Below are 9206 nucleotides of genomic sequence, written 5' to 3'. Positions count from 1 at the left end.
CAGGAATCTGAATGATAGCCGTAGCCGAATCAAGCTGGTATGAACTGCTGCTGCCCCTGTCTGTACCCACCTGTGAAGATGCTTGCCCTTCCCTCTGCTTTAGCACCTTCTGCTTGGGGTTCCCACCTACGGTCCATCGGAGCATGAAAGACTCCCATGTCTAGGGCAAGCCAGCTGTGGTGTCGGGTGTGAGCATGTGTCTCCCTAGATCCCTGTTGAAACTTCAGCCCCAACACAGCAGAATAAAGACGATGGCCACCTAGGTGACAAGGCCCTGGAGTTCACAGTCATGATGAAGGTGTTGCCCTTAGAGGAGACTCTGAGGACTGGGATGAGTCCTGCCCTCGGGCATGTGAGGGCAACAGAGTGCACGGTAGAGACAGCAGCCTTCTTTGCACTGTGCAGCTCTTGGTACATTAGTCTTAACTGGCTAAGTACAAGAAGTCAATTTCTGTGGTCTATTAATGACTCACATGGCATTTTGCTGGAGAACAACAAGAAAGGGCTTTCTCACCAATGTCCATAGGAAGGACACCTCTTGTGTGGGTGGAACTCTGGATTCACAGGTTCCCCACCCCACCCCCCTTTTAAAACGTTTATCGATTGAAGAATTTTACATCATGCACCCCAATCCACTCATATCCCTTCCTATCTTTCCTTCACCTTTGCAACCTCCCCTGCAAAAGGAACAAAAATAAGATAAATAAAGACAACAAAAAGCTATCTAGCCATGAAAACTGTGATGTCATGTTACACAGTATACCTGTGATGTCATGGCATGCCACACAGTATACCTGTGATGTCATGGCATGTCACACAGTATACCTGTGATGTCATAGCATGCCACACAGTATACCTGTGTTGTCATGGCATGCCACACAGTATACCTGTGTTGTCATGGCATGCCACACAGTATACCTGTGATGTCATGGCATGTCACAGTATACCCTTTTACCCAAACAGCTTTAGTTACAAATGCTCATTGCAATGAGTCTCTCTGGCTTCCGCTACATTATCAATACTGGATCCTCAAGAGGACTCCTCTCATATCCTGTTGTTGCCCTGTGTCATGGAGATCCTGCAGCTTTGGATCTGCAGGACTGGCCCCTTCACTCACTCCAGCAGTTCGTAGATGGGATGGGCCAACTCAGAGCCCTGGATCTGGGCTGGGTGGGAGCTGAGTTAGTTAGCTTCTTGTTCTTTTTGAATACATCAACACACTGTCTTTGGAGTCCCAGGTTTCTGATGAGGGTCTCAGGGGGATGTAATGTAGTTGTCTCCCTCTGAGGTCCATATACGTATACCACATCAGGGACATCTTGGAAACATTTTGTTAGGCACCCATAATATCAGAAGCTCTGATCCTTTAAAATGAACACAGTTTAAAGTGAAGATCTGAATACTCTTGGGTGTTGAGATGAGGTCTGTAAAAGCCAGATGTTACAGAATTTTCAAGCCAGAAGACCATTGAAGCACCCTGTGTATGTTTCCTACCTAGTAAATGACAGTGTCTGTAACCCACAGAAGCACAAAGCGTCCCGGCTATCATTATCATTGTTATGGTTGCTTGTATTATTATAAAGTGGAAAGGGTCTTTGTTATGGAGTGAATATGAAATGTCCCTCATTATCTCATGAACCTTTCAGTCCTGTACTGGATAATTTCATGTCAACTTCACACAAGCTGTAGTCATCTGAGAGTAGGGAACCTCAATTTAAAAAACAAAAATGGTTGGAAAGATGGCTCAGCAGTTAAGAGCACTGACTGTTCTTCCGGAGGTCCTGAGTTCAAATCCCAGCAACCATATGGTGGCTCACAACCATCCGTAATGAGATCTGATGCCCTCTTCTGGTGTGTCTGAAGACAGCTACAGTGTACTTACATATAATAAATAAATAAATAAATAAATCTTTAGGCCAGAGCTAGTGGTGCTGGAGCAAGAAGGGGAAAAAAAACAAAAACAAATGCCTCCATAATATCAAGCTGTAGGTGAGCCTGTAGGGCATTTTCTTAATTAGTGATTGATGGGAGAGGGCCCAGGCCATTGTGGGTGGGGCCATCCCTGCACTGGTGGTCCTGGGTGCTGTACTATAAGAGAGCAGGCTGAGCAAGCCCTAAGCAGCATTCCTCCACGGCATTGGCTTCAGTTCTTCCTTCCAGGTTTCTGCCTTTCTCTCAGAAATGGACCGTTACATGGAAATATAACAGAAAATAAACCCTTTACTCTCCAAGTTGCTTTTGATCATGGTGTTTTACCACAGCAGCAGAACCCTAATTCTTCAGTCTGCTTAGACTGCACGGTTTTGAGAAGTTGGGGAACCTTTGGATGTGGGGCCTAGATGGAGGTGTTTGGTCCCTGCGAGGCCCAGGAAATTGTCAATATAGTTAAACCAGTTCCTCTGACCCCTGCTGAGTCCACTACCAGGCCTTCTCCATCCTCCAAAAGCCCAGGCCCAAATCAACCCTTCCTTAAATTGCTTCTTGTATGTGGTGCCCACATCAGGGACAAGAATAGCAGGAAGCCATGATGACCACGGGGGGCGGGAGGCGGGGCGCTGCAGCTGTCAGCAATAGAGTCTTTGATGGATCCTGCTGAGTGAGGTGTCTGTAGAGTTCTCCCGGGCACTTTCCAGGCTGAGAGCAGCTCCTGGGGAATTAGCAGTGGTTGCACCCTCTATTGAAGGGAGGGCACTCCTCTCTGTCTGAGCTGCTGAGAGTGACACTGGATACTTTAAATACGGCCTGTGGTAGAAGTCAAGTCTGAAGCCTGATGATACATAAGGCAGCTGGAGCGGAGCCTCCGAAACCCCAGGTGTCTTTGCTGAAGATCAGAGGATGCTTGAGAGACTGAAGAGCGTCCCCGGTGTCTGCCGTGACACCAGGGGATAGCAGGTCTCACTCTGACAGTCCATCCCCAGACTGTTGTGGAGCACCATGCCATATCGAAGGGAGTGGCCAAGTCATCTCCCATTGGCACGGCAAAACATTCCTGCTGTCTCGGGCCTACCACCGTACCACATTACACTCCAGGACCATGCCCACCAGGTAAGTTCCAGATAGCCCTACATGGGAATCAGGGCCAGAGACACCAAGTAGCTTGCTCATGGGGTCAGAGCAGGTTTGAGCGAGCAAGTGACTGCTGAGCTAGTCTTTTGGTTTATAAAGCCAGCAGGTGGGGAAGGAGATTGCTTTCTTAGGGATCTTGTACGGAGAAGCCAAGCAAATAAGTAGAACTAAATAGGCTTGGCTGCCAGAGACACTGAGTCTTTGGGACACACAGAAGTGCCAACCAAGAGCCTGACTGGCTTCCCTGTGGAGGGCTGTGTTCATGCTGCTCAAGAGACATCACTAGTTCCTTTGGACTCTTCCCCAAGAGAAGTGGATGTCGAGCTAACAAATCCAGCCTGCTCATGGACTGCATCTAAACGGTCCCTCTTGTTTTCAGAGGGGGGAGGAGCCAGTCACTAGGAGATATTATATACCAGGTTCTTGGCACATCCTCACAGCAGCCCAAAGGCATCAACCTTACAGAGGATGCACTATGGATTAAGAAATGCTAAGTAGTTGTTCTTGGGGAATCTTCTAAGTCCATAGCCAGGCTTTTGGATACAGCTGTAAGGCCTTTTATGGCCAGAGGCTGGGCCTTAGAGATCAGAGGTCAAGTCTAAAACTCTCAGGAGCCATTTTTATCTCTCCTTGTGTGCTGGCTAGTTGTGTGTCAGCTTGACACACAAATTAGAGTTATCTAGGAGGAGGGAACCTTAATTGGGAAAATGCTTCCATATGATCTGGCTATAAGGCATTTTCTTAATTAGTGATTGACAGGGGAGGGCCCAGCCCATTGTGGGTGGTGCCATCCCTGGGCTCTGGTGGTCCTGGGTCCTGTAAGAAAGCAGTTGAGAAAGTCATGGGGAGCAAACCAGCAAGCAGCACCCCTGCATGGTCTTTTCGTTAGCTCCTGCCTCTAGGATCCTTCCCTATGGGAGTTCCAGTTCTGACCTCCTTTGGTGATGAACAGCAATGTGGAAATGTAAGCCAGATAAACCCTTTCCTCCCCAACTTGCTTATTGGTCATGGTGTTTAGTTGCAGCAACAGAAACCCTAAGTAAGACACCTGGGTTCTGGAACCACGTGTTCTGTGTGGAGGCGTCTCCTGGTAGAAGTATGAGAGAGGTAGGGTGATGGAGGGCAGAGTGCCTAGGACCAGGCCTGTTGGCAAGGAGCTGTTTTAGTCTGTGTGTTCTCAGAGCAGCAAAGCAGCCAGGCCTAACTCATCTCTGCAAACCAAGTCTGCTGGGTAGACCCTGCTGCACGTCACAAGGAAAGGAGCCAGGCACTGTACTACTTCACTAGTCCAGAACTCTAGCCAAAATGGTGTTATTCTCTGCAGAGGTTGTAGGCCTTGGACGTAGGGACTAGGAAACTTTATACCCGATTATCCATTTGTTTAGATTACTCTTCCTCTTTCCTCATCTGAGAGGATGGTCTCTCCTTAATTCACCTGAAGGGCTTTCTCTGCCTGAAAGGAGCCATAGCCTGGTAGGTCCTCCATCTGAGATCACTTGCTGGTAATCAGAACAGCGTTGCTCACGCTTGCTGTGCTTAGAAGACAGATTACACTGTGATGTGTGTTTATTCATAACCATGCATGACTTATTTCTATTCATGGGTCTTCATGCTTGCAGAGCACAGGTGGGATCTACATGGCACTCACCAGGATATAGATGCTTCGGGGTCCTTTCTGCTGTTACTTTAAGACATTGTACTTATATCAGGCAGGAGGCTAGCTCCTGGAGGGACTGTCCGATAGGCCTTCTAATGTAGGACATAAAGAAGAGTATCTGGGCCTGCTCAGAGCCCTGAAACTGAATGGGAAGATGATGTTCAATGTGACTGTGTTCAGTCCATCTCAAACCGGGATGAGAAGATGGTGGTGGTTCACAACCAGGGCCTATGTAGGTAGAGCAGGTAGCGTCGGTTGGTGAGCAGGAGCAGTTAGAGCTTTTTCAGTGACTTCCTAGCCAAGAAAGCCTGTGAAAAAGGTTGCAGCCATCTTCTCTAGGAAACCATAGAACTTTGGGTATGTTTAATCACTGTGTATAGATGGATATGGCGGCATACACCATTAATCCCTACCCGCAGGATGCAGAGGCAGGTGGGTCACTCCACTTTAGGCTTGCCATGCTCCCTTTTGGGGTCTCGGTTCCCATCTATGACAATATAGTCTATATGCTTAAGAATGAACTTTATATATACCATAAAGAGCTTCCATAAACCAGCCTGGTCTACAGAGTAAGTGCTAGGATAGCCAGGGCTACATAGAGAAGCCCTGTCTAGAAAAACCAAAAAAAAAGAAAAAAAGAAAAAAAGAAAAAAGAAGAAGAGTTTATATAAGAAGTCATGAAACAAGATGGAATAAAAACATCACAAAAAAGCCGGGCGTGGTGGGGCACGCCTTTAATCCTAGCACTCGGGAGGCAGAGGCAGGCAGATTTCTGAGTTTGAGGCCAGCCAGGTCTACAAAGTGAGTTCCAGGACAGCCAGGGCTATACAGAGAAACCCTGTCTCAAAAAAACCAAAAGAAAAAAAAAATCACAGAAGACAACTAATGGCAAAAAAACATGCACAATAACAGGAAGGGAACATGAAAGGGATGTCTGGACACTGGTGGTAAAATGTGTCAGTATAGGAGAGTTCATCAAACTATATAAAACCACGAATGACTACGCTCACCAAAGAGGTCCAAATGAGAAAAGACTGAACATGGTAAACATTGGTGAGGATGAAGGCTCTTATCCACTTCATGAGGGGTTGCTAACTTTACTACAGTGCTGCACAGGTACATGCACACACCCATGCACACATATGCACGCACGCACACACACCTTTTGATTCAGCAATTGTACCCGTGGGCATCTATGAAGTAGACCATGAAAGACAGTGGCGGAGCTAAATCCCAAACTGCTAAGCAGTGCTTCTCATAGCATCTCCAACTAGGGAACACTCAGATGCTTACCAAGCATGGAACTGCCTAGGGAAGTCAGTCTACACTTCACAGCCCTGTGCAGCAAGCCAAGGCGCACCACAGGGGAGAGGGATCTCACAAGGGTCCAGGCTGGGGGGGTGGCTCAGAGGTTAAGAGCACTGGCTGTTCTTCTGAAGGAAGACGGCAGCTCACAACTGTCATGTAACTCCAGTTCCAGAGGACCCAACACATTCGCAGAGGCAGACATGTAGGCAAAACACCAACACACATAAAATAAAAGTAAATCATTAAAGTCATCATCATCATCATCATCATCATCATCATCTCCAAGTTCAGTGAGAGGCACAGCCCCGGAGGCTTGGTTCTGGAAACCTTGCTGAGAGTAGCTAGGGAATGAAGGAAGACATAGCAGGCGTATAGGGATAGAAAAGCTGGGATTTGATGGTTCATGCCCTCTCTAATGGGGTGGCACCAACTACTGCAACAACCTGGAGCCTCAGTAAGTTAGTTTCTACGTACCACACAGGGGGAGGGGTTAGGTTAGCTAGTCTGGGTAGGTCGTCTCTATAGGTGGTGAGGCACCCGAGCAGCATAAGCTGCAGTGGCTAGTTTTTGCAGGAACTGGCCAGATAGTTGGTAAATTCTAGTACTTGGACAAAAGGAAGGCTTTGCCATTCTGAACCAGGCCTGAGGAAGGCTTTGCTGCTGCCATGAGTCTGTGGCATGGGTCCTTGGCAGGCTACGTGTCCATGACAAACAATGTACATCACTCAGGACTCCATCCATCCTTTGCACGTTTGCTTGGGGGGTTCCTTGGCTCCCCATAGTAAAGAAGCTAATACGATCTCTGAGTCCTTTTTACACTCCATTCTTTTCTTTCAGGACTGGTGTTTTCGCTTCTCTTCGGTAGACTCCTGCATGTGAAGCTGTCCTGTGGTGGGCTTGTGAAGCTCGTGTTTACGATGTGCTAGCCTTCCAAACTATCTTCCGAAGAGCCTGACGTCCATCATGGCTGCGCCTGTGTGGGGTTCGCTTTCTCCCCACTGTCACCAACGGTTGCTGTTGTCTGGCTAACGTCGTCATTCCCCCTGGAAGTGCAGTGCTACCACGAAAGGTTTGTCTTGGATTTCCCTAACAGTGACTGCTGTGGGATCTGTTTTTGTTTGCTCATTGACATCTACATATCGTTTTCCAGGAAATGTCTACTCTGAATCTTTTTCCAATTCAAACTGTCTTTCCATAGAGGTTTAAGTTACATATTCTGAACACATGTCCCTTCTCAGGGATGTGATCTGCAGACATTTTCTCCAAGTCTGTGGCTTGTCGTTTCATTCTTTGAACAGGGTCTTTGTAAGAGCAAAGTCTTTAAATTTTGAGTCGTTAAATTTATCAAGGTTTTCATGTTTGCTTGGTTTTTTTTTTTGTTTTTTTTGTTTTTTTTTTAAATTTCATAGTTTGATGAGACTCTTCTGCATTTTCTTTGAGAAATTCGTTTTATAGACACTGAGGACTGAACCCAGGACCTCAGGTGTGCTAGTCTAGGGCTCTCACTGAGTCGCAGCCCCAGACATTCTTCGAATCATTTTAAAGCCCTTACATTCAGGTGTATAATTAACTATGCACTTGCATTTCTAAAGCATTAAATAGGTTAACTGGTTTTTATTGTGTGTGTACATTTTTCTCAACACCACTTATTGGTGCAAAAAGAAATGAAGACAAAGGGTGAAGGAGAGATGGGAGGAGGTTAGCCTCCCTCTCCTGAAATTAGATTGAGACTTTGTTTAAAGCAAAAATGGACAAGGGTGTTGGGATTCGCTTTGAGACTATATAACTTTTTCCTGTGCCACCATCCTCCTAGTGTGTAACCTAGTAACAGTAAATGTTGAAAGAAGGTGGTTCCTTTTTTATTTTTAATGGTGAGTAATATCTTTAATGAAAGGTACAGCTTCGTTTGTAAAGTGCCTTGCCCAGGACAGAGAGCTCACTATCTTCCATGTAGGTTTAGGGAGCAAAGCGAAGTGGACACAGTGCAAAGGCTGTGCATGCCTTGCCGGTCTCTGCTTGGTTTTTGTCATGCCACTTATTTCAAATGTGTGTGTGTGTGTGTGTGTGTGTGTGTGTGTGTGTGCACTGCTGGAATTACAAGTGATTGTGAACCACCTGGTGTGGGTGTTGGGAGCTGAACTCAGGTCCTTTGAAGGAGCAGCAGGACTCTTACCCTCTGAGCCATCTCTCCAGCCCTTGTCGTGCCATTTTCAAAGCCCCCGTCTGCAGCAGCAACCACCACCATTGCTCCAGGTACACTTCCGGTCTGACTTGCTGAGCTCTGTACATTTTATCGCTTAAGGAGAAACTATGGTGTGATAAGCAAAAGCTATGAAGCAAGCGTCAAATATCCATCTTCACAAGAAGGCGTGGCATTCCCAGACGCCAGCTAGAACTTTTCTTCTAGAATGTACGATGTCTGAAAAATGCTCTAGAAATTATCTTCATCTTTTTATACTGTGCATTTTATCTAACACCAAGTTTAATGCTAGGCCTACATTGTCCTGAGATATAGATACAGAATTAGAAACTGACCCCATTTTCTATGTACTGCCCTGGGCCTAGACTTATTGATGTAAATGGACAACTTGTGAGGAGAGTGTGAAACAAAATGTATAAAATTAAGTAATTTTAGACTGAAAAGTCCCCCAGCTGGTGGACGGACCAGCTTTAACGCTAGGAAGTTCCTGTGAGTTTGAGCTTTTCAGTCTAAGAGGATGGCACAACAGCGAGGTCTTCAGAGGTGGCAGCTACATGTGCAAAGTCACTGGGGCTGGCAGCAGCTGAGCTTCCCAAAGGGTTGGAACCCAGGGCTAAGCCAGAGAGTTGTCTGAGATAAAGCGGTACTGTGTCTACTCATGGTCCTGGCCTGCTGGTTGTCTACTTGCTCGGGACAAAGGCCTGCATCACACTGGTACTGAGCCAGCATGGAACTGTCTCTCTCTAAGCAGGGGACCACCCACTGCTCTGCCTATCCAGAGAGAAAGGTGATTACAAACATCGTCTTAGGGGTCTCCTTGGAGAACTGGTTTCCAAGAGGCAGCATGGATTGGGAGGTTTGAAAGCAGCATGGGGTTGTAGGCAAAACTTTAGGAAAGCCACCAGACAGCCTGTGGCTGAGCCAAGACCCCTGGCTAGCCTCGCAGGACAGGTGTGCTAACTGGCTGAGGAGCTC

Source organism: Mus pahari, chromosome 7 (assembly GCF_900095145.1).
Source record: "Mus pahari chromosome 7, PAHARI_EIJ_v1.1, whole genome shotgun sequence".
Lineage (NCBI taxonomy): Eukaryota > Metazoa > Chordata > Mammalia > Rodentia > Muridae > Mus > Mus pahari.
This window is presented reverse-complemented; position numbering follows the sequence as displayed.